The sequence below is a fragment of the Cavia porcellus genome, unplaced genomic scaffold (genome assembly GCF_034190915.1).
Source record: "Cavia porcellus strain 051 isolate PalLab524CR breed Dunkin Hartley unplaced genomic scaffold, mCavPor4.1 scaffold_38, whole genome shotgun sequence".
NCBI lineage: Eukaryota > Metazoa > Chordata > Mammalia > Rodentia > Caviidae > Cavia > Cavia porcellus.
Genome location: NW_026947521.1, coordinates 1,076,907 through 1,104,212, shown reverse-complemented (window position 1 = coordinate 1,104,212; position 27,306 = coordinate 1,076,907).

The following is a 27,306-nucleotide window of genomic DNA, read 5'->3' as shown; positions in this document are numbered from 1 at the left end:
TAAGGGAAGAAACCTGAAAGCCAAGCAAGACAAACCAAAAGCAGACAACCCCGGAATAGAAAGGAATAAATGAGATAAAATACAAGGAAATCATGAACTTTATTGGAGACTACATTTGAGTAATATGGATGCCAGAAAAATAATACAGGAAATGTGGCATATCTTTCTGAAATTTCATATTACTACAGATAAAGGCATTTCCTTTGGAAAGAGAAATAAAAAAGTCATACGTGAAAAATGAAGAACAAGGCATCACAGCACCGTCAGAAGCTTGGAGACAGTGGACTGACACCTAAGTAAACACACCTTCCCACCCAAATATCTTTATCCAGCCAGATGACCAGTAAAGAAAGAGGTAGACCAAAGGCATCTTCCAACTTTCAGGGGCTCAAAACAATCATGCTTCATATACTTTTTCCCAGGAATCTACTGACCAATGAATCCATGAAAATAAGGTCATAGTATGAAAGAAAGAAAGATTATTCCCAAAAGTTTGGGAGAGGATGGCAGATGGCAGATCTGCAGGGGGAGGTCAGGAACTATCCGGGCAGGTCCATCCAAGCAGGAAAATGCAGGACATCCTTACACATATGGATATATAAACCCTGGGCTACTGATGGAGTGTTGGGCCAAATTACCAACAAATAGAAAGAAAACTAGGCCAAAACTAAAATCTTGCTTTAGAGGAAGAAAAACAAATGTGCAAGCAAAGCAAAGCAAAGATAGTATAGTTTTTTTGGGTATATAATAAAAATTTTAAAAGTTAAAAAATAAAATAATTATGTATCCTTGTATGTGCCTTTGTAGAGTAGGCTGTGTTATAAAGACCAAATGCTGAATATTGATCTAATTGAAAGTATGTCATAATTGCAGAGAAGATCATTAGACAGGGAGTTCCTGTGTCCAGTTGTTCTCAGTATCCACAGGAGACCCACATTTCAGACACCAGAATCTGTGGGTGCTCACACTCTTAAAAGTGTACAGTATTTTCACAGAGCCCACATCTACCCTCCCCTTCAACTATCTCTACATTACTCAGACCACATGGTGCAATGTGGACCCGTGTAAATCACTGTTTTACTGTGTTGTGTGAATAATAACAGCGAGGAATAACATCTGTGCAACTTAGATATTTCAGGTGCATGGTTGGTTGGATTGCAGATGCAGAACTCAGGTACACAGTGTGGGCTGACTGCCTGGGGTGGTGGCAGTGGTGGTGTGTGATGTGGGGGGTGTACATAAATAGGAGCCAAAGTCTTGTTTATCAATACTACCTAAAATTGAAAATTCAAAAGGTAGGAAATATAGGTGTATTAATGATAGACAGACAACCAAAGAAACAGCTAAAATAATTAAAAGGGGTTGCTTTTGAGAAAACATGCACTGGAAGGAGGAGTTAAAAAGATGTATTAAAGTCTAGGGGCTGGGGATTTAGCTCAGCGGCATAAGCGCCTGCCTTGCAAGCAGGCAGTCATGAGTTCGATCTCTGGTACCGATAAAAAAGGAAAAAGACAAAAACAAACAAACAAAAAAAGATGTATTAAAGTCTCACAGAATTGTTTCATTGTGTAAGTTATTTTTATCTGCAATCTAGCAGATAAAAATTTTAAAAATGCAAACCAGTAAAAATAATTATGGCATACCATTATAAAACAAAGAATTGAGAATTGAGAGTGGGCAAAATAGAGTAGATCAAATTCGTGCATTTTACCCTGATCTATACACTCAGAGTTGACACACTCAAGTTTTCTAAAGTAGAAATCTGGGTGCTTTGGGCTTGGGGGCACATTAACATAGATGTAATACGAAGATTACTACTGTCTCATTTAAACCTGGTTCAAGTCACATTTGTAAGTTAATGTTTGGAAACAATGTTAAAATACGTAGAAAGAAAAGACTAATTTTAATATCTTTTTATTTAACCCAAGATACACAAACTATACTCATTTCATTACAGGAGAAATATAAAAATTATTGCTCTATTTTAGATTTTTTTCTTCATAGTAAATTTCTGAAATCATAGTAAGTCTCTTGATCTGATGGATAAGGAAGATTTTTATACAGTGGAATAAAGAAGGATAAGCTTGAGACATTTCTAGCTAAATGGATGTATCTTGAGGCCATACTCTTTTTTCAATTTTTTTTTAATTGGTACCAGGGATTGAACTCATGACCACCTGCTTACAAGGCAGGTGCTTATGCCACTGAGCTAAATCCCCAGTCCCGAGGCCATACTCTTAAGTGAAATAAATCGGACACACATGTAAATATCACATTATCTTCTGGTATGAGAAATCAAAAGTGTAAATAAGAACCAAAATATATAATACTGTGAAGTAGGAGGAAAATGTTCAAGGGGAACTAAGAATGAAGAAGGGGAAAAGAAGGAATCAAAAAGAAAAAACTGGTGAAAAAAAGAAGAAAAAAAAGGAACAAATATTTTTTAAGTAAGAAGGAGAAGAGAATTTGAACGGAGGGTAGAAGAAATAGGGAAATAAAGAATCAAGTTATATCATGTACAGATGCAAATTCCATACTGTGAATGTGACTAATTTGTATGCCTAAAATGTAACAATAGCTTAATCAATTTCAAAACACGATGTACTTGATCTGTGTTTAGATTTCATAGAATTTACAACTGAAAAAGTAGATTTACATACCTAATTTGTTCCAAATGTATTTAAAATCTTTCCAATAACTAAATCCATACCAAAATTATTTCCCCTTAATGTTTACATTCATATTTCTAAAACTGGTTCATGATTTTGCTTCAAATAATTGATTGGATTTAAAGCATGGTTTGTCAATTTTAAAATCACTTTTGTCCAAGTGAGGAAAACTTACTAATTCTTGTATCAGCTCATTAATATTAACTTTGAATTCAAAGAAGTACTGCATGAAATCACACACAATTTTAAATTCACCAAAGTGCTGTTTACTTTTCCTTGAAGTTTTCCAGCCAATTAACCTAACACTGTTGATTACAATTAAAACACTGGTTTATATTTTTTATTTGTAAAAACATTTTAAATTTTCCTTATGAAAAATTTCATTTTCAACAGTTTTCACTTTCCTCAAAACTTGAGAAGGTCCCTGTGCAACATGATAATGATTGGGAAAATGTAAAACCCGCTGCCTCTTTTTTGTCTTTAATTACTGAATGTGTCAACCCTTGCTTTCATTTCAAGAAATCTTGGACTCAAGCACATCTTTATAAAACTCAGCACCAACTCCAGCAGTCAGAACTGGTAAAGAACTCAATGTTGATGACTCATTCTCTTCCATTTCCTCCATCAGCCCCATAAATATGTGATTTACACCACTACAGACTGAATGATTTTAGCAACTGTATCCATGATACATCCATGAGAAAACTCAGCACAGATGTTTTAAATATGTATCATACGGTAGCATGAAGCATAAGGAAAACATCAATCCCTTAATTTAAATCTGACACGTCCAGATTTCTGTCCTAACACAGCCAGCCTGTCATCTGTCTTTATAGGAACTAATTTTTTTCATATCTAGCTGAAACTCCTTGTGCTGGTTACTTTTTCTCATAGCTGGGTCAAAATACCCAACACCCAAATTACAGAAGGAAAGGTTTATTTAGCTCACAGTTTGTGGAGATTTCAGTCCATAATTGGCTGGCTCCAAGGCAGGGTGGTATGGCAGAGGGGCAACCGTTCATGGTGGCAAAACATAGCAAAAGCAGCAAGAGCAAAAGGAGGGGAGAGCAAGCCTCTTTTCCTCCTTTACAGTGCAAGGAAGCTCCACCATCGCCTGCCCTCCCCTTGCTCAGGATGAGGATGTTTACCCCCTGCTAAACTTCTCCAGTTGACACAATGTATCAGCCTTTAGGGCTCCTCCCTGCTTGTAAAAGATACACAACTGAATACATTTTGAGTTTCATTTATAGGATTATAAATAAACATTATTTCTAAGCAAATTTGAAAGTATATTGAGACCAAAATGAACCCAAAATGGGCAGTATCGCTGATGCCCATGATGTAGGTGACACTAAAAGCAAACAGAGGAAGAAAGCACTCTTGATTTTCCACACTTTGAAAAAATTGATTTTTGACATTGTGTTCTGTTCTTCAGGCAACTGTGGTGGCTTAATTGAAATTTTGTACTTTTATAAAACAACTTTTAGTTTTTTGCCTCATAATTTTCTGAGAATATGTCTATAATTGAAATAATTTATTTTACCAGCTCGCCATCTCAAAGTGTTTTTGTTTTCTTTCGTGAAAGAATTCAAGTCATTTCATATCTGACCCAAGTTACAAGCTCAGATCTGGTCAAAAACTAATGTAGAAAACTTTTGTTGAATATTTAATTCTGATTTCAAGTAACCAGTAAATTCAATTCTTTTTTTAGCTGTTCAGAGGAAGCATTATATTCAGTGTGTCTTTGCTTTCCTGGCTCTCAGTGTTATTCATTTTATTTTTCTCTTTTTTAGAGTTATTTTGCTGAGTGCTTTAGCAGCCAACTGCAGTTCTTGCATGTTATGAAAGGTGGGACCTATTTTTCACTGTTCTAATTGTACTGCTAGTTTCTGCATCCCCAATCAATTTGATTGTGTCCCTTTCTTTTTTAATTTTTTTTATTTTAAAGAGAATAAGACCAAACAAAATTAAACAGATAAAGCTAATCAAATAAAACAGTGAAAGCAATACAGGGCTTCAAAACAAGATGATAGCTACCCATAGCATCAGACATATTAAAATCAAACAGAACACAATAAAACCAATCAAAACAAAACAATGAACTTGACACAGGACTTCAAACAATATAATAGGAAATCAACCATGGCCACCATACTATATCTTGCTGTCTTCAAGATAGCTGCCCATGCTGTCAGATATAATAAAATCAAACCAAACAAACAGAATAAGGCCAATCAAAACAAAACAATGTAAAGGGTATAGACTTTAAAACAAAGTAATAGGGATTAACAATGGCTACCACCTCCCTGTTTCACTTTCATATATTCCCTTTCTAAGTTAAAACTTTCCCACACTTAATTCTTTATCTAGAAACATAATTTAATTGCATTGTGATTAAAATAAGTATTTCAACTTAATTATGATTTGTGTAAGAGTCACTATGCTTTGAGCTCATGACTTAAATCAAGCAAGAGCATGACAGTGTTAAACCTGTGACAGGGTCAGACTGTCCTCTGCGTGGCTGAGGGCTCTGTGGCTCTGCAGCCCCTCCCCGGGGCACATGCTACGACACAGTGACACCACCACCTGATACAAATGTCCCACCCATGTGAAGAAGTTGTTTCAGAGAGAAGACAGCATGTGCTGCTTCAGGAGAACTGAGTTCAAGTGAATGAAACACCGTGACGACGACCGTACCTCATCTGTGGCCGTGTTGGCATTGGGACTGCCCTGGCCCCGTGTCCAGCAGCTGCTGTACCACAAAGCCCAGGCATAGAGAGGAGCAGATGAAAACGCTTTGCTTGGATGCCACACATTTTTTTCTCGATGCCTTCACAAACACAATCTCAGTTATTCCTCAGAGCTATGCTGAGCGCTGTTACCCACGTTCTACACCCAAAAGCTGAGTGTGGGGACTTTTAGTGGCCGGTGTACATTTCGTACAGCCAGTCAGAAAAGGCTGTGGGTTTGCAGTGTGTGCCATGGGGCTGTGGCTCATACGAGCGTGCAGTCATCACAGTCTTTATTTAATTTTAGCAATCCTGTGTGAGTAAAGTGGAAACATTGGGAATACTTACTGAGTCCTGGGGGGCAGGCAGTATTCTAGTGAACAAAAAGCACAGTTTCACTAAGTTTACCAGTTTATGTCCTGCAAGTCAGAAAGTTACAGTAAGAAACTGTCAGCAAGATACAGATCTCAAAGGGGCTGGGGATTTAGCTCAGCGGCATAAGCACCTGCCTGGCAAGCAGGTGGTAGTGAGTTCGATCCCCAGTACCGATTAAAAAAAAAAAAAAAAGATACAGATCTCAAAACTAAACTCTGCAGTTGCTTCCAGCAAACTCTTGGGGTAAAGATGCTTTCTGTGACCTTGGAGTGGGCCAGCATTACCTTTGCCCATAGTGGGCCTGCCTAGGTGGCCATGCACTGGATGCTGAGTACAAATTTTTGTTATTGAGAATGAAGTTATCAGTTTCTGTTCTGGGTGGTTCTTTTTTTTTTTTTTTTTTTTTTTTTCTGTTGTCCATTATCATCCCTGGAGACCAGCACATTCTCATCCCTAAGGAGAAGGGGCCAGCACAGCCCAAGGACACACAATAGAATAAAGAGAACAATACCTTATGGAGGAAGAGTATTGGACCCATTTGGGGACTTTCTGTCCTCTAAGGGCTGCATATTGAGATTCCCTCAAGCTCAGGACTGATCTGATCAGTAAAACTGGGCTCGCAGACGCCTGCAGTAGCTGCCCGAGGAGCTTCCCCTGGGTCTGCAGGTAGCTCTGTGAGACCATACCACCCTCGGTGCAAGGTGCAGCTGCGCCGGGCCTGGCGGAGAATCATGCACATGAGAGCATTTTTCCTAAACAAAATCTTGAAAGAAATGTCACTGTGTAAGTATGTTAGATGTCACCATTACACAAGTAAGTTCAGAGACAGACGGATTAGTCCGGAGTTGCACAGAAAATTCAGTCCAGGACTTCAACATTTTCTTTGCAACTACTAAGTTGCACATGAGAAGGGAATAAGCGGGGAGGTGGGAGAGAGACTTGGAGGAGGCTGAAGGCTGTGTGTGTGTCTCCGTGAGGCCAGAGTGTGAAATCTGTTCCTGTCCTTTCTTCTCTGAAGTGAGAATGGCTTCTCAACTTTGCTGAGCTTCAGAATCTCAGCTGGGAAAGGGGACCTCCTAGAGTTGTGGTATAGATTTGATTAGATAATGTGTGCAAATTCTCCGACCTCAGGACTGTTCCTTTACATACTCTGCAAAGCAGTACTTCCATTTATTAGTTCTCACACCATCCCCTTCAAACCTCAAGCTCTAAACCAAGAATGCTGGCCTCAGCCTGCTCGGGGATTCTGTCCCATGGTTCTGTGTTCACCTCTCAAATCCCTGTCCAGCCCAGCAGAAGCTCCACCAGGGATGCCTTTGCATGTGTTTGGATGGGGTAACAGGGTTCAAAAAGCTTCTACAGACTTTCTTCCCTGTATCTCACAGCAGCCCTGCAGGCTAGGCAGGGCCCATGTCGTCACCCAGATCTTATCACTAAAGAACCCCAAGCCAGAGAAGCTTAGTGATTTTCCCGAGGTCACAAATGGGAGTATCAGAAATTTTGAGGTCAGGAAGTCCCAGGTTCAAGTCTCAGCTTTGCCAGCATCGTGGTCTGGAATTACAGAGCTTTGCTGAGCTCAGTTTCCCCAGCTGTAAAATGGCATTTGTTGAGTGTCCTGCAACTTTGCACATGCATTGGTGAGCAGGCTACAAAAGGGTCCAGCACACCTGTACCTCATCAGCTCCGCTCCATCCCACCACGCCAACCAGACAGAAGCTCCTCTACCTCTGAAGTGCAGGACTGTCCTTCACCTTTATCGGGAGTCTTCGATTGCATGTCTCAGAACCTAACTGTCGCTGATGAACAGCAAATAGGATTTTGCCAACACACTGAAAAGATCACAGAGTATAACAGCTGAAAAATCACTTTCTAGGAAGGAACGGAGTAGCCTAGGAATCTCAGCAGGCCCTGGGTGACCATTATTGGGAGACCCTGTGACATCTGCCCTTCCTCCTCCCTGTGCACTGTGCATCTCCCTCCCCACTGCCAGCCCTCAGTACAGAGGAGCAGATGCGATTTTCCTAGCCCAGAGTTCATGGCACTCTCTGGGCAGGTGGGCAGTGGGTCCCTGTGCAGTTCCATGAAGGTAGACACCTTCTCGTGGAACTCTAATTCCTCTACTGCATGCGGAAGTCTTCTGTCTTTACACCCATAGGCTTCAGGAGGAGGGCAGCTGGAGTGAGGCGAGGAGGGTGTCTTATGCTCACATTCCATTCAGAAGCCCAGGAACTGGCCCAGGGCCTCACACAGACGTGATGCTAAGTAAATAGCAAGTGATTTTGTCGTTGATTCAGTTACAGTCCTCAGTCTTCACAGTCCAAAAACGTCAGATCCATTGGGATCTTTGCCGACTTCCCCAAGCTCCTCACCCTCGGCAGGCACCGGCAGCACTGTCAGTAGAACAGCAATTCACCAGAGCCGCACCAAATGACTTGATTAATCAGTCGTTATAACTGAAGCTGAATACAATTAATTGCATAATTTTGAACTCTTCAAGTTTAATTCTACAAAAATTACATCATGGCATTGGAGTATGATGAAGCATTGGAATGAAAAGATCTTGCATCCTGAAGTGACATGTACGCACTCCAGGGGTCAATAAAAATTCACAGAGTTCAAACACAAATTCCTGAACAGGTGCCCGCCACCGAACACACATCTTGACACCATCAGTGACGACGCCTTCAACCTGCTGCAGACTTTTTTCTTCTCATAGGCACAAACTCTCAATCTCCTCATGTCTTGGTTTTGGTTTTGGTCTTATTTTCTCTTTCTTTGCAGTTCCCGTAAATTTGTCCCCTCAGATCATTAGCAGCTTGCTAGAGGACACGGCAGAAAATAGCTGATGAACAAAATGAGTGGCATCTGCCTTTGACAAAATTTTTATCCAATCCAGCAGAGAGGATTTCCATGAAGAAAAAGCTGAGAAATTAATTAATTAACTGTAACTGAATTTCACCTCTTTAACCTTAACTCTCGAGCAAACCTGAGCTAAATAAACATCTGACCATTCAATCTCTCCCACTTAAGGTTAACTTGAGTTTATTATTCAGGCTACTGCCCTTGTGTATTAGGCAGTGCATAAATTACATATACTAATTACCCTGGATGGGGCACCACTTTAATGAATTCTTTTAATTAAACTGCAACACAGTGGTTTTGCACAGGATGGTCTATATTTCATCCTTAAACTACGATAACCTTCATCTTTGTCTGGGCACCTCACCACATCCAACAGGAGAAGGTCTCAATTTAATTCATCTAAGTATTCGGCAGTCCTCCTTTACCATCATAGGAAGATTTGAAAAATGCTTCTCTTCTGCTTGGAGGTTAAGAAATTAGATGCCTCTGTGAAAAGTTATGATTCTACTGGGGATACTGACATGGGCGGAAAAACCTTAAAACAACAACACTAAAATGATGGTACCGACGGCATGGTCCTGTCGTCTGCACGGTGTAAATAACGGAAGTCTTATTAACCAGTCTGTGCGCAGCAGGAACAGCCTTCACTTTGGGATTCTCCTTTCCTGAGTGTATGCCCTTTTTTTCTTCCCTTGTATTGGGAATAGAACTCAGGCTCTTGCACTTGCCAGGCAGGTGCTGTGCCACTGAGCTATAACCCTGAGTGTAGACTAAGTAATCCTTACTGTGAACCCAGTTTTCGAAAATACAATTAGTCCTCTGTTGTCTGGAACCATCAGAGTATAAAGTGATAGAGAAACCAGAAAGTAGGATTTTAACAATGAATATCTTTTTTGTCTTTTTTACTGAGCCCTTGCTTCTGGGCAATAAAGTCAAGTGCTTCATGCTTTACCTCCCTGGCAGTGGCAGAGGTGAGGAGGGCAGGAGAGAATTACACAGCTGAAGGACTCTCTGGATTGCTGGGGCCATAGCGGCCTCCGTGTCAGTCAGTGAATATTAACTAAGCACCCACTGTACCCCCAGCACTGTGTCTGGTATCTGAGTATCACAGTGGTTGAGGACTGTTTTATTTGTGCTTTTTTTTAAGTAAAAGGAACATATATAGGTTTGCATGTATGTAGATGAGTTTCAGAAGCTGCCCCTAAAACACCTGTTTGCTTCTGCAGCTGTCAGAGGCCTGAGTTGGGAGGAAAAAAAGCACCAATACTATATATTCCTCCTCTTCATCATTTTTCTCCTCCTCCTCCTCCTTCTTTCTCCTTTTTCTATTATGATGACACATGACAGTTTTTCATTCAAAAGATTAAAACAGTAAAACTAGCTGGGGAGAGACAAACCAACCACAGTGTAAGGTGGCAGGTGCTGTGTCAGGGGAACGAATCTGCAAACACAGGGAAAACGAACCTGACTGGCAGTGTTGGGGGAGGTGTCCTGGAGGACTCCCCAGAAGAGGCAGATTAAGTTGGGTCTTGAAGTGTGAATATGAGCCTATGTCAAGGTAAGCATCAGCTACTGAATAATGGGGAGAAGGTGGTAATGTAAGATGACTCCACTCAGCCTACAACTGTCCTTTCTAAAGAGGACCGGTTAAAAGATGTGCTATGGGGAAATCACTTTGTGTTTAAATCACTTTGGTTTCTGTTAGCAAGGTGACTAAGAGTGATACTTGGTAAAATGTCTCAGAAAAACTTTTCACTCTGGAAACCAGCTGAATATGTTTAAAATTCTAATTTCACAGTTACTCCAGCGTGTCTCTAAAAAAATATTCACCAAGTTCTCATTTAACCTGAAATTGTTCAGAAGCCACTGCCCTACAGGATATGACCGAAAACAACCGATCTCTACTTTGATGGGGAAGATAAAAAAGAGAGGGTATTTTCATGGGCAAAGCCCGGCTCTTCATTCCATATCACTGCACCTATGAACAGCTCCTTCCCCTTTTCTGACCTCCTCCCTGCAGCCCTCATCAGAGAAGGACAGGGAAAGTGAAGGCCAAGACAGTCTCAGATGCCCTCCTTGACCACTGATGGAGTACTTTGGGGTCCTTTACTCTGAGGACCTGAACAACCCCTCTATGAATGAGGTATTTCCAAATGAGGCAAAAGAATCCTGCTTCCCACCACAAAGCAACAGATCCTAGAAAGAGAGATTTGGTAGAAGTTGGCAGCGCTCTCCAGGTCTTTTAGAAATTCCATTTGCATAAGCAATAAGAAGGGAAAGAGGCAAGCTGGTTTATCTCCCCCCCCCCCCCGCCTCCCAATACTGGAGTGACTAAAACCTTTCAGTTATTCACTGAGCCACAGCTACCAGCCAGATGCAGGAGATAGGAGATGGATGTCATATGGTTCCTGCTCTCTAGCAGCTCACAAGGAAAAGAGGGTTGCAGAAAAAACAACAACCAAAGAACCTACAGCAATAGTGAGAATGTGTCCAGTAGGCAAAGCTGATCATAGATCAGGAACTGGGGAGTCCTCTCTGTGAAGCTGAGAAGGCTGCATAGACTTTTAAGACCCCAAAGGATGGTCCAGTGTAGTGTCACACTGGAATGCTGAGGCAGGAATATCGTAAGTTCAAGCCCAGCCTGGGTGTTTTAGCAAGCAAGTGAGGCCCCGTTTCGAAACTTAAACACAGGAGAGGGCCTGGAGGTGTAGCTCAATGGGAAGGTCCTGGATCCAACCCCCAATATCAAATATCAAACAAACAAACAAAAAAAGCAAAACAGAATGGCACAGATATGCCTTTGACATGGGCATATGCCTAACTGCTGGACTGGTGCTCTCCATTTGAGTCCAAAGCAGAAGAAAGCCTGGGTAGGACACACGCTAGGCTAGGCAGCACATGACTCCAAGGTAGAGAGGTATATTTCTGTAAGAGGCTCAAACCACTAGAGTTTTCTCTCCCCCAACAGTGTTCAAATGTGGGGAGTCTCCAGCTCCTTCAACAATCTACGGCCTGTCCTCAGCTCCAGAGTGAGCTTTTGTGGTGAGAGTGGTGGCCCTGGAGACAGTCCACCCTGTTCCTTTTTGCCTGTGCCGTGTGACACAGGCAGAGTCACTGAGCATCCCTCATTATCTCATCTTTCTGTGAGATGTGGGTAATGATAGGACCTCCATCGTGGAATTCCTGACAGTGGTCACATGAGATAACTAATGTCAAGGGCTTAGCAAAGTTACAGGCATCTAGCAGATCATCAGTGTTCGCTACAATAATCAGTGCAAGGCAAATATTCCTGGGCCTTCCAAACAAGGGATTTTCTTGCTGAGTTATCAAAAAGTGGCTTCCCAAGGTGATAGAATAGTGGAAAGTTAGCTATTATCATACCACATTCACAAGGACATGTGAACACACACACTCACAGTTCGTTCCAATCAGTTGGTGTCTACCAAATGGCACTTAGCACCAGCTTCCTAGAGAGGAAAGACCTAGGAATTTCTAAGCACCCAGATGCTACTTGCTGCCTCCAACAGCTGAAAGGAAAGAGTTGGGCCACTCTGGCCCTGTCCATTTCTCAGAATGACTATCCCCACTGAGGGGGGTGAGTGCTTGGTGTGCCCGTGAGGACAGGTCTATTCCTCAGAGCCAGTACCCAGCCTGGGGGAGAGTCTTTGTTCTCGAGGACTCTCACACCTGACTGTCTGCCAGGAATGAGTCCTTGTTGTCCTCCTCATCTCTTCCTAGGCTGTCCCATCATCAGGGGATGTAATTAGGAACCAGACCAAGTGTGCGGATTCAGGGCCACTTCAGGACTCTGGAGGAGGAACAGGCCCAGCCTCAGGGTCCAGGTGAAGGACTCCATGAGCAGCAGGCCTGGCTCCACAGCCTGCATTAGCCGTGGTGTTGCTGGGAGTTGAGCCCAGTGGTGGCCATGTTTGCTATGACTCAGAGCCCAGCCTAGCGCCCCGCAGGGGGCTTACAGAAGGCAGCAAACATATCTGTCAGTCCACATAATAGAGGAAAGTACCAGGACTGCCCCAACCCAGGGTCACTGCCCCTTGTGTCTCTTCTCTTTGAAGACAGAAAGATGACCAGGAACCTTATGCTCTTTACTACCGGAGGTGTGGAGGGAGGATCAAAATCAAGTTTCAGAGAGTTCACATTAGGAAATAAAATTTGAAAGCATAAATGACTATTATATATTTACAGTGGACTACCAGACTGCTGAAAGAAGGGGTGGGGATTTGTATGATTTATGTAAGAAAGTTGGAGATGAGGTGTTTACATTTACCTTAGCTTGTATATGGAAGAGGGTCTGCAAAGTTATACAAGAAACTGATGGCCAGGAATGTGGTGCATCCCTGTAATCCCCTAGCTCCCCTCTGTGGAACTGAGGCAGGAGCACCTTCATTTCGAGCCCAGCCTGGGGCAACTGAGATCCTGTACCAATTTTTTTTTTTTTAATTTTAAAAAGGCTAAGTATGTAGCTCACTATGAAGGCCCTGGGTTCAAACACTAGTGCTATTCCCCACCAAAAAAATCTAATTTATAACTCTGGTTATCTGTTAGAGGGGGCCAGGAAGAATCTGAAGAGACAGGGAATGCATGGGGATTTGTACTGTATAATTTAACTTAATTTTTAAATGTGTTATTCATCAAAAAAAGTTAAATTTAAATGTTTTTAAATTTTTTGAACGTGACATTATGAAATATTGACAGGCCATTAGAGATTGTACACTAGTAGATTTATAAATACATTTTCATTAGCTTGTTTCTACATATATCTCTCCACATAAATAAGGCTATTTGATTTTCAATGATATCTCTCATAACTGATTACCATACGATGCAGTAACATATGAATTGCATATTTTTCACTGAGCATTTTTATCTTAAGGAAAAAAAAACAAAATAAATATGTCATATTAATTAACAAATTCTGGGCTTAAATGTGGTTATGTGTTAGTAACTGGGGATTTATACCATTGGTTTTGCCAGTTTTCTGGCCTTCAGAATCATACAATTGTATTTCTAATAGTCCTGGGGATCCAGTTTGCAAATAGCTTTCAGGAGATCAAGGGACTTCTTTGTCTTAATAGTGGGGGAGGAGAATAGAAATGTTCTACTTGTTCTGTTCTTTGGAAAATCCTGACTACCCCAACTAATACCAATAGTGTTACATGTTAGGAAGTAGAGTTTTGTTGTTGCCACCATTGTTGACATTGTTTACAGCCCTGGGAGTTGAAACCACGACTCATGCAGCCTAGCTAAGTACTGTACCACTGAGCTGTATCCCCAGCCTGAAATGAAGATTTTACAGGCTTTTTGCTGATTCTAGCTCTCCTTCTTGGACACAGGTATGTAATGTCTTCACTTCTCACTGTGTTATCTAAAAATTTTCATCCCAAATTGCTAGAAAATGTTAGTTTGAAATTTAATTAATATTGGCTAATGGGAAATGAAAGTCATTGTATACTAGAAAGTAGAGAGCAAAAAGAGAAAATTTCACTTTTTTTTTGCACCAGAAATCAGACTCAGAACCTTGTACTTACCAGGCAGGTGCTGAGCTGCTGAGCTACATACCCAGCTTGAAATTTTTACTTTTATTTATTAGTTCAAACAGAGCAAAAATGTTAAGAAAGAACAGGTCAATCTGGCAGTGAGAGATATCTGGAAAGCCCTGTGCTAATTTGGATCTTGGGACAGTGGAGGTTCTGAATTAATACAACAGAGAATTTAAGAGCAGGCCTTTTTCATAATCAACCATGTCATACTGGTTTTAACAAAATACCACCAGCGGAGTGGATTAAGAAACAGCATTTACTTAAATTACTTGAGGCAGAGGTCTATGGTTAAGGTGCGAAACTATTCCAGTTCTGAAGAGGGCCCTCACTTCCTTACATGGCTTTTCTCAGGGGTGTGTGTGTGTGTGTGTGTGTGTGTGTGTGCGCACACGCGCCCAGTAAGAATGAACAAGCTCTATGCTGTCTGCTCTTATGTTATTCTGATTTTTCTGGTGCTGCGAACTGAACCCAGGGCCTCACGCACGTTAGGTGTGTGCTCTGCCACCAAGAGCTACACCTCCAGGAGATGTCTCTTATAAACACGTTAATCCTGCGGAGCTGGGCCCAGCTTTATGACTCCATTTAACTTTACTTCCAAAAGCCCACCGCCGCCGTGTGGATTAGGGCTTCCACACAACAGTTTTGGTGGGACAGAGATGCCGGTCTGTAACAAGAGTGTCTGTCATAGAAAGAATGAGCCAAATCACTGCCCGACGCTCTGCCGTGATTCCTGTGTGACGTCTGTCCAGGTAAAGGTGCTACCTTGGCTAAAGACCACCAGCACACAAGAGCAAATGGGGAGACCTACGGATTTCAATTCTGTGCTTTCTGCCTTTCACATCAGCACCTCCGAGCTCGCCAACGTGCTCAGGTCGTAACCCTCTGATGAAGGAAATAGGACTTGCCTTACCTTAACAGGCAATTAGCTTTTACAATTAAATAGGGTCATGATTAATGACCTCACTATTCACTCTTCCTCAGCGCGCACATCAATGCCAGCAGAATGCCCACAGCACCCAGGTGCTCTCATGCTTTGGGTTGACTGCACTCCACCCCACTCAGCCAAAGCTGAGGAAGACGTGGACTCTGCTCTCCAGGAGACAGGGTTGAGTCTGCAAAACTGATCCTCAAGCCAGCAAGGGAGAGATGGCATTCATTTTTCTGATGTCTGGCATAGCATTTGCAAGCTGTACGTCACTAACATGGAAGAAAACAGCACCATAATACATCCCAAAGGAATTCTGGATCATTGGCGGTATGACAGTTTCTTACATGTTTTCAAACAGAAGAAAAGGTTCAAACGCTACAAACTAAGATGTCAGAAGTTTACTCTGAAGAGAAGCTAGGACAAAATTCCAATTGCCCAGTTAATGATTTTCCTATAAAGAAATTCTACCCACTTTCTAAGAGCCAACTCTACCATGAAGCCTCTTCCAATTCTGATGGAAGGGACCACTTGCCAGCAAAACACTGCAGAACTCTGTCCTACCCAGCCGTGTCTTCACCTGAAATGTGGTCTCCTGCAACTCCCTGGTCATCTGGGGCAGGAATGTATTCTGAAAGCCAAATGTCAGTGCCATCGGGTGTCAGGCTGGAAAGCTCTCCACAAGATTCCTCAATTCCGCTTTCTCCATTTACAAGTGGGGAGACTGAGGCCCAGGCGAGGGATTCTGCTGGCCTAAGGAGCCAGAAGGGCCTGGTGAAATGCCCAGAAGAGGCCTACTTAGCCTCAGGTCTCTTGTGGGCTAGAGAGCAGGAGGGAGAGGGGCAGGAGAAGAGGTCACAGAGAGGACCGGTCTGAGCCTGGAGGGACCCTTGGCTTACAGAGTCATTTGTCTGGAGGCAAATTAGAACCACTGAAAGGATTTGGTTTTAGAAAATTAGCTTTAGGGAAGTACAGTTTGCACAGAGCAAAATTCACCACTTTTTAAATTACAATTTTATTTTTATTTTTTTAATTTTAAAGAGACTAAAACAAAAGAGGACATAACAAAGCAGATCAGATCAGAACAATGCAAGTAACACAGCATTTTACCACAAGACAACCCATAATTAACAATAACTACCATAATGTCTCTTTCTTTGAAATAGTTGAGCATAGCTTCATATACGATAGTATCAAGCATAACAAAACAGTATAAAACCATTCAAGAGAATGAAAGCATTACAGGGCTTTCAGAACCAAATAGCAGAGAATGAACAATGGCTACTATATTATCTCATTTTCCATAGAAAATTTGTTTATACTATCACACATAATAATATCCAATAAGTTATAACAGGATAAGGGGCTGAGGATTTAGCTCAGCGGCATAAACGCCTGCCTTGCAAGCAGGCAGTCATGAGTTCGATCCCTGGTACGGATAAAAAGGAAAAAGTCAAAAAAAAAAAAAAAGGTATAACAGGATAGAAGTAAAGGCAACAGAAAAACAAAAGCATAGTAGGACTTCAGAGTAAGATGATACTAAATCAGCTCTGACTATTCTAATGTCTTCTTTTCTTTAAAATAGCTGTTTATACTATCACAGATAATAAAATCAAATAAACTAGGATGAAACCATTCCAACTAATGAATACAGACATTATAAGGCTTCAGAGCAACGTAATGGGGAATCATGATTACTATAAACTCTTATGTACTCTTTCCACTTCCTACACTAGGGAGACTATTCGGTATTTATACATGTGAGTTTGATTTATTTCGCTGGTGAATATGGTCTCATGTATAAATACAATTCACCACTTGTAAGTGCACACTTGGGCTGAGCTGGAACAGGCATTTAGTTTCAGCGCCCCCACAGTCAAGGTGTGGAAAACCTCTGGCCTCAGTCTCTCTGCCCGCTCTCAGCCCTTGGTAACCACTGATCTGATTTCTGTGTCTGCATTTCACCTTTTCCAGAACGTCACATAAATGGAATCACAGCTCATGTAACCTTCAGCTTCTGACGTCTTTCACTCCCAGCAGGGCCTCTGAGAGTCAGTCATGTGTTGCATGTGTCAGAAGATGGCCCTCTTTATTGTTGAGGGGCATCGCATTGTATGGTTGTTCCCTGGCTTTCCCATGTACCGTACCAGTTGGAAGAACGTTTGAGTTGTTTCTGGTTTGCAGCCATTTTGAATAAAACTGCTATAAACATTTATGTATAGGACTTTATGCAGGGTTTTTGTCTTGAATAAATCCCTAGGAGTGGCATTTTGAGGTCATATGGTAATTGGACGTGCAAATTTCTGAACAACTACTCAATTACTTTATGGAGGGGTTGTCCATTTGTATTGTCATCAACAGTGTATAAAAACTCAGTAGTCCTGTATCCTCATGAACACTTGATATTGTCAAATTTTAAGTTTTAGCTTGGCTAATTAATCTGTATTAATTATAAGTCTTGAAATAGGGCAATTGTAATGTATCTTTCCCTAGTTGATAGTGTTTCTAAGGACACAATTTTAAAGTACTTATTTGCCTCCAAATCCTTTCCTTTAAGTGTTTATTCAAATATTTTCCCAGTACTTTTAGTTTTATGATTGTTATAAAGTTATTTTTATATATTTGATATAAGCTCTATCAGATATATTTCTTGTGTTTTCATTTCATTTTTCTTAATTCTAATGATCAGTATATTTAATGGTGCAAGCTCTTGTGTCTTTTTCTTTTCTTTTTGAGATACTAGAGATAAAATCCAGTCATACTACTAATAAGCTGCACCCCCAGTTTATTTAAATTAAGTTTTTAAATATTTAATAATACACGTTTTCAATGTGTAACAATTACATTCACCATGGGGAGTTGGTGCATGTGTATAACACATCTTAACTGTTCTATTCCCCTCCTTCCGTATCTTGATTCCATTCCCATTTGCAAAAGATCTATCTCCCTATTTCCTATTATTCATTTTTTATTTTGCTCTTCAGAAGTATGAATGTCCACACATACATAAACAGATATTCAACATCTCTGGCCAGCAGAGAAATAAAGAATTGCTACCATGAAAAAATCAAATAATAAATGCTGGCAAGGCTACAGAGACAAAGCGATCATCCTACTTTTGGTGGGAACGTAAATTAGTATAATCACGATGGAAATCAGTACGAAGATTCTTCACAAAATCAAAATTAGAAATTTTATTTGACTCTGCTCTTCCCCTTCTATGTATCTGCTCAAAAAACTTAAAGATACAATATAATATTATATCAATTCATTCATACCCATGTTCATAGCAGCTAAACTTGTAATAGCTAAGTATTGGAAGCAGCCTGTATATGCATCAAAAGATGAATGTATAAAGAAAATGTGGTTATACACAACAGAGTAATACTTTTCCATAAAGAAGGATAAATTTGGGGAGAACTAGGATGGAAGCCCCCCCGCCCCATAAGCAACTGATTCAGAGGAACACAAACTGAGATGTTAGCAACTGAAGTAAAGAAACAACCTAACACTTATACTGTTGGATTGACTTTGCAGGTTCAAAGCCAGTAGTCTGAGCAGCTATTTAGAGGGTAACAATATGCAATACAGCAACTACCATAGGTTCACTACTGACTTACTTGCCCTTTGTGAGAACACTGTGTTTATAGGGTAGCTTCAGCATGCTTAGCATGGTATACCACTTACAATGGAACAGAAAGAGGTGTAGTTAGTTACAGTGTCTGTCCACCAGAGAGCTTGTAACATTAGCAAGGGACCAGGAAATAACAGACACACTAACAGCTCATATTTAGGTGTGCTTTTGAGTTTACTGGTTTCCCTCACATGGTTTTTTTGTCTTGTTCTTACTAACCGTTCTGCAATATGTAAGGCAGATGTTCTTGTGTCCATTCAACACATGGCCAGAAAGCTTAGGTGACTTCACTAAACTTATAAAGCTCATCAATATGGAGTTGGACCTGCGATGGTTTGGATCTCCAGTGTTCCCCAAGGATTATATACTGAAGGCTTGGATGCTAATGAGTGGACTATTTGGAGGTGGTTGAACATTTTGAGGGAGAGACTAGTGAAAAGAAGTCAGTCACTGGAGATTTGCCCTGCAGGATATTGGGATCCCTGGCCCTTCCTCATTGATTTTTGACTGCCATGAAGTGAGACACCTCCTCTGCATGTGCTCCTGCTGCCATGATGTACTGGTCAGGAGGCCCAGGGACCAACCAAGTGACCATGGACTGATACCTCTGAAGCCTTGAGCCAAAATCAATCATTCTTCCTTTTAAATTGATTTCCTTAGTTTGTCACTGTAGCAGAGAGCTGACTGACACATGACCCAAATACAGATGATCTTCTGACTTCTAAATCAGAAACTCTATTCTGGTAGTTCTCAAACGTTGGTATGATTAAGAATCATTGAAGGACTGGGGCTGGGGATTTAGTTCAGCGGCATAAGCACCTGCCTTGCAAGCAGGCAGTCGTGAGTTTGATCCCCAATACCAATAAAAAAGAAAAAGAAAAAAAAAGAATCATTGAAGGATGTAGCAAAACAAACAAACATACAAGCAAAAAAAGCACATTCCTGAATTTCACTGGCACTTTCTAAATCAGTTGAGTTGGGTCTAAGTATCTGACCTTTAACAAATATTTCACATGGTTCTCTTATCATGACTTGCAATTTTTTCTCCCAGCTACTTACACTTCTGGCCCAGACAGTGAAAAGCAGGCACACAGCTGCTGCAGTCCACGTAACCGGCAGGCAGGTTATAGTGATCCTGAGCACAAATTCTGGAGACAGCCTTGCCTGCATTTAAACCCTGCTTCCACCATGTGCTAACTGGGCACGTTATGCATCCACCCTGCGCCTACATTTCCCTGTCTATGAAGTGGAATACTACCAAAGCCTTGTGCTGACAATGAAATAAGTAATTGAAAGTAACTAAAACAAGCACAGTGTTCTCACAAAGGGCAAGGTGACCCACAGAAAACTGCCAAGTGACCGAGGCCACAGGACAGCCTTTCCAGACTGCAGAAGCCTCACCTATTGCCCTAAATTCTTCTTCTCTCACCTCGGAACTACTTGTCCCAGCCTGTAGACCCCCATTGGATCAATTTCTGGAAAGGCCGATGAAAATCAGTCATTGTTTCTTTGCAAAGAAAGCAGAAGTTTCTGAGCAACTCTCTAGCTTTAAGTCGACTTTGTGGCTTTATCCCATTTAAATCCACATTCTCTGGTGAAGGAAATAAACCAACACAGTAAAGCTTGCTGATAGCCACTCCATCTGTATTATGGCACACAATGATGGCTGGAAGTTAAAGGTTTGATATATAGGTCTATTTTTTTATTGCCAGTCCCTGCCCCTGAAGAAAGTATTAAAATTTCCAGATGAGTAACCAAACAATAAATAGATGAGACAGTTGCTGTGAATATCTGATTTTTTGCATAATAATGAGATATTGCCGGATAATGCTCTCTGCCATCCTCAGTTTGTCTAAATTATCATTTTGATTGGTCAAATGCATAAGAAAGATATACCAATAAAGTCGTGTCAAGTGCGCCCTTGTAAATTGATGCAGGATGGAGGTTTCCCTAGGTTTGAGGTGAGGCGGGGGCAGGGAGGACTGGTTCTTCAGTCAGTAACTTTAGGTCGGTGTTTTCTTCAGCCAATTCATAATCAAAAGCATCTGAAATCCTAGCTTCTCCAGGGCCACATGCATAAACATGAGGTAGCTTGTACCTTCTGAGGCCTTGTGTGTTGTTTTTGGAATTGAAAATAAGAACCAAATTCGGAACAGAAAGGTTGTTCCAGGCTGTCTGAGGTTTGTTTTGTGCGGAACACTTTCCCCTTAGACTTCACATCAGAGCATTGATAGAACTTCTGAGTCAGAAAGACCAATCATTAGGAAGCCGGATGTCAGCAAATCCAAATAGCTCTTCTTCCACCTTTAAAAAAATGGAAGAATTCTGCAAGTTCCAAAGTGGGATGAAAACTAAAATTGCCTGAAGTGATTTGACTTGCAGCTCCTCTCTCTTCTTGGTTATGTAACGCTTGGTTTAGTGCATTTGGTAATTCAGCCTGCATTTCATGTTTTTTTAAAAGTTTTTCTTTTGTAGCGTTGCATGGTTGTTTTCATCCTTTGTTGTTACTTCAGAGTTTCACAGCTCCACCTGTGAATCCTGACAGGTTAAGGGCTACTCGTGGACATGATTTCATGATTTGAGTCCTCTGCAGAGCTTTGCATAGTAGGTACTCAGACACACACCACCCTAGCACTCAGCCTGGTGCTAACACATCACCAGGCTTTGAAACTGTCGATGCAAGAACCATCGTAGAATAAATAGTGCAGTATGTATTACAATTAAATATGGCATTTCTTTATCAGGTGCCAGCCACACACTATGCACCACACAGATGTTAATTCATTTTGCTCATCTCAGCAAAGAGGAAGCCTCAGTCTGTAGGGGAAAAAACTGAAAATGCTTAGTAGCTGGGCCAAGGCGAGAGTCGGGCAGTGAACCAGCCAGCACCTGGCTAAGACTCTGCTTCTTTCTCTGAGCCACACACCCTTTGTCATGGCCATGATTAAAATTACGTCCCTTCATAGTGTTTTGGCTTTGACCATGGCCACCCAACCTCTTGGCTTGCCTAGACTGCACTAGGTAGAGGGGAAGTCTCTTAGGCTCCACATAAAATATATAACATAGCTAATGCTCAGAAGTAACAACACTTCTATTATTTTCTTAGTTTTACCTCTATTTTCTATATTTTAATTTATTAAACTATTTTACAAAAATGGCAGATGCTCAAGTCCACTAAGTAAATAGGAAAACTTCTACATCTGTGTACTAATGGTCAGTGTCCATCTTCTCTGTACAGGTCCACTGGCCGGCTGTGGCTGAGACAGTACTACTGCTGGTAGTCCCTGCATCCTCCTTCCTGAGTCACACGCACGGGTTTCCGGGGGTGACAGTGTGGGGCAGGCACAGGGGAGGGGGGCAGCACTGTCGGGGCCCTGCCTACGCAGAGGGGACTTGTGCCTCCACAGGCCATGCACAAGCACCAAGCCATCACGTCAGGAAAAATATCACTAAAAAGCATAAAAATAATGATAAAAAATGGTGATCTCATAGTCCACTTGTGTCCCTGCAGGCAGGAAAATGAAGAAAAGATACATCTAATCTTTTCTCTAGGATTATTTCCCATGCTCAGTCTTTTTATGTTATCGAATGTACAAACTAAAGACGTTCTTGTTCTGTCTTGTGTCTAGATGTCCCCAAAGCCTCATGGTGTTCCCTGATCCAATCATCTGTACATTCCCAGGAAAGTCTCACTCCGCTTTGTATATGACCTCAGTTATCTCTTATTTGTCCATTTCACTCTAATTTTTAAATCAAGGGATGACACAAATTTCCTAGAACTCATGCTTTTATCTTTTGTATTGTAAAATAAAAAAGAATAAAAACGATGATACAGAATTTCAAAACAAAATAATAAGAGATTAACAATGGCTAATATACTATACTATACCTTGTTATCTTCAAAGTAGTTGCTCACATTACAAAATATAGGCATGAAAAATGATCAAACAATGAAACTACAAACCATTCTTTTTGATGAACTAACAGAGATTAGTAGTATAATTATTGATCATATTTTTTCCCTTCTTTCTTTCTCTCTCTCTCTCTCTTTTTTTTTTTATTTTGTTGTTGTTGTTGGTGGTGGTGGTGGTACTGGGGATCGAACTCAGGACCTTATGCTTGCCAGGCAGGCACTTATGGCACTAACCTAAATGCCCAGCCCTTCCCTTCTTTCTTTTCTCTTTCCCTCATTCTAGTTGTTTTTTCCTTTTGAGCAGTTTCTTCCCCTTTCACTTCTTATTGTACAGTTCTGTTGTACATTAGTGTTCTATTGTACACTTTCTATTGTACATTTTTCATATCTATTGTACATTTTGTACCTAATTACTCTTTCCGTATTTTACACTAGGATGATAATACAATGTTTACACATGTGAGTCTGATTTATTTCACTGATGAGTATGGTCTCAAGTTGTATCCAGTTACCTATAAAAACCTTGAGTTTATCTTTCTTTGTAGCTGAGTACTACTCCATTGTATAAAATACCACATGCTTTTTATCCATTCCTCAGTTGATGGACACTTAAGTTGTTTCCAAGACTTAGGTATTGTTACAAATTATGCTGCTATAAACAGGGGTACACATATAACACTATTGAATTGAATTTCAGTTGTTCTCGGAAGATACCCAGCTTGCTATGGCTCTTGAGTCTGAAAAAATCATGGAGGCTGCTGCCCTCAGGAATAAAATTACCCCTAAGTTAAATTCACTTTTACTGGAAAACTACTGGGCATTGATACCACTCACCGCCTGGGTAACCTTTGGCAAGCTAGTTAGAAGTGCCTCTCCCTCAGGATTCCCAACTGCTGGGGCTGAGGATGTAGCTCAGTGGTGCAAGCCCTGCCCAGCAAGCATGAGGTTCTGAATTTAATCCCCACTACCAATAAAAAAAGTCCACCTATAAAACAAGGACAGTCAGATAGGACCTGCTGCATAAAGTTAATAGATTTAATGAGTTAATATTTTTAACAAACTTTGAAGAGTCTCTATGACACAAGAAATGTTACTAGACCTTTATTCAATTTTTTAAAGTAGGAAGTACTTTAGGAAGTAGCCAGCAGCCCTCTTAGGCCAGGAGTGGGCTGAGACGGAAAGCAGGTTGGGTTCCAGAGGGCTGGCCTTTGAGATGGGCTGGGGGGAGAAGGAAGCCCTGAGCCTCAAGTTGTGTTGTCCTGATTATCTTTCTGTGCATGGCAGCCACACTGTCTGTGGTTGTCTCCTTTTTGCAATCTTAGTAACAGCTGGTGGACACTGTGCCTTAAAATCTATGAGGAGGGCCACTTCACAGAATAGGGAAAGAAGCAGCAACTGTCTCTCCTGACACCTTCCCCTTGGCTACCAAGTTACCTGTGTCATGCAGGCAAGAATAGCTGGGCAGGGAGTGAAAACTTGGGGGTGAGAAAAATTGACAACCTGGATATGGTGGTGCAGCCTGCAATTTCAGCTACTCAAGAGGCTGAGTCAGGAAGATCACACCTTCAAGGCCAGGCCTGGGGAAACTGGGGAGACTCCGTCCCAAAATAAATAAAAATCAGTGTGGGAATAGTTCAGTCTACATTATAAACAAGCGAACAAATAACAGGAAAATGCACCTTCTCTGGACTAGTCTACAACCTGAGAGCATAACACTCAGTTCCACTTTGCAAGAGTCTCTGATAGCTGTTCCTAGTGTTCTGCTTCCCGTCTCAAGCAGCAATAGTGGCCTAGGATCTTCTCTCTCTCCTCAGTATGAAGCGAGCCAGCCTGAAGGTAGAGATCATTTCAGAGGTTGACGGTTGAAGTTTGGACACTGGGAAAGTAGTTGGCAACAAAGCACTTTGGTTTCCTGATTTTCTCCACTATTGAGAAACAGTGACTCCGAGTCAAGAGGATGATTTATTTGACTCTTAGCCACCAATTACAGCACTTTCCTGGGGTGGGCAATGTATTTATTATTCCAAACTCTTACACTGTGAAGCCACTTTACCAAAAACAAATAAGAACTCAAGAATCTGGAGTGGGGAAGTCAGACAAAAAAAACAAAACTGTCATTTAAGAAAGCTCTCCTTATCATCCAACCCCCAAGCCCCCATCATGGGATCAGCCACCTCAAAGCGGCTGGAGAAATAGAGCTGTCCACACCAGCAGTGGCCTGCGCTTTTCAGAATGGACAAAGTCTACTCATTGGTTTTTAGGTTGGGGAAAGGTATTAGGGACTTTAGAAATGCAAATGGATTTTCTCCAAATCTGAGATTGATCAATCACCATTTATCTCTAGTTTAGCAAAATGCCCAGAAGTCTCCTCCTAAAAGGGCAGCTGCAAAGGTGCATGCAGTATCTTACAATCTATCAGGTGCCCCTGGTTACCAGGGAAAAGCATCATCTCAGCAATTTCAATATTCTCCTGATGGCTGTGGCATCTTTGATAGCGCTACACTTTGGTTTCACTTTTCAGAATCCCAGTCTGAGGTTCTGATGCAGATAAAAGAATGTTATCAGAGGGACGCACCAAAGGGAGTGAAATAGATAAATTCGATCACTCAGAGCCTCTCGGGATATTTCCAACTCTAACATTCAATATATTTATGATTTTAAGTCAAGGCAAAAGCGCTCTGGGTTACAGGGCAGATAGCAGAAGCAGCATAAGACCCAAAGCTTAAATCCTAAATTAATTTACATGATTGAATTTGCTAGGAGCTTTTGGGAAACTCAGTATACCAAAGCTAAGGTATTTTGCAGCACTGAAAACAGAGTTTAGTTAGGTATAAATGACTTCACTGAATTAGTCCTTGTGTTAGCAAACACAAACAGATAAACAAATAAAACCTAAGTCATCCTAAATGCCCCAAGGCGAATTCCCCTACAAGGTATTTTATACAACTATTAAAATCAGTGATTTTGAAAACTGTGCAGCTGCCTGAGAAAATACTTAGGAGATAATGCTGGGCCATGCAGAAATGCAAGAAGTAAAAACAGATTATACTAATAACCGTAGAAATACTGCAAGAGAATGAGATGATTTTAATTAAGCACAGGGAAAAGGTAGAAAATTTTCTATAGTGTTTTTACAGTAAAACTATATTTCTATCTAAAAGAGAAGAAAACCAGATAGAAATCAGGGTGAACTTATGCAGTGAATTTCCAGTAACTATTTTATATGATGATTTAGTGATTTGTGTAGCAGTTTTGTGTGTGTGGTGCTGGGGTTGAACCTGGGACCTCGTGTATGCCAGACAGTCACTCTACCACTGAGCTACAGCTCCTGCATCTGTCATTTTTAACAACTAGATAACATTTGGCTACACAGTAAAGAATAATTAGCAGCACACTTTATCAAATTGTTGTTTATATTTTGATGTCAAAGTTAATCATTTTCATTTTCTTGTTTTATGGGACGATTCCCCTTTCAGTAAAGCCAAGGGAATCCGGGAGTAAATCTAAATACATTCATAGGTTTTAATCTTACACTCAGTCTCACAGCAGAAGCCTGGTTTGTCACCATTCTCATTCACTGATGGCCTAGAATAGAATTCTGTTGTTGTTGTTGTTTTGAAGAATAGAATTTTTCCGTACACTAACACCACAGAACCATTTCCAGCACTCCCAGTCATTCTGTTATCAGATGGGTTTTATGAGATGCGGAGCAGGAACCAGGAATTACTATACAGACATGACGGGAACAATCTGATAGACTGAAACACTTGTCCTTCCTTATTTCCCTCCCTGAATCTCCCCTGCCCCTTCCTTCTCTGACAAAACACAGCACAAAAAGTGGAGCTGTTACAGCCTTTTGGGCAGTCATGGAAATGTTTAACTCGTTCTGAGTAATCCACTGGGCTTGGGAGCACTGGGTTTTTGTCATTTTGTCACCAATATGAAATCATGCCAGAAATCTTGAGACAAAGCATGATTTTTTCCAGTAGCTGACATAACCATCGCGAGTGACGTGAAACTTGCCAATGATCATTGGATTGCTGTGCGTAGACCAGTGGTCCACCCCGCCTAGTAGTGGGTAGGATGTGTGCTGCTGGTGTTTCCAGGAGGTGCGCTGTTCTAATCTCCTAGTAGCAGGCAGGTCAGATGCTTGGAGTTTTTCTGTTGTGTGAAAGCATGCTTGGCTGTAATGTCTCTCTAAGGAGCTGCCCTAATTAATGTGAAACACCCTAGATACTACTGAATAAATACTAAGCTTCTTGTAAGTGGCACAAAATTAAGACCTTGTTTTGAATTGTCTTTCTCTGTGCTACTAGGTGCTAGAATCATCAAATACATTCTATTTTCTGAAGAAGAGAGAAATCTGTAACCAAGGCAGAATTTGGAAACAATTATTTCTGCAAACCAACAACTCTTTCTGAATTGTATACCTTGGTAAACCCAGAGGAAATACTCTGGGGAAGAAATTAACTGAGTAAATAAAAATATACAGACTGCAGAGCAAGAATTAAAATTACAATGTCTCCAAACAACAAATACTTAAAGAATGCTTTTTTATCTGTGAGCTTAATCTGCTCTAATTAATGCTCTGAGAGTTTGTCCCTTCAAAAGGCTGCAACTGATTTGACAACAGTTATTTGC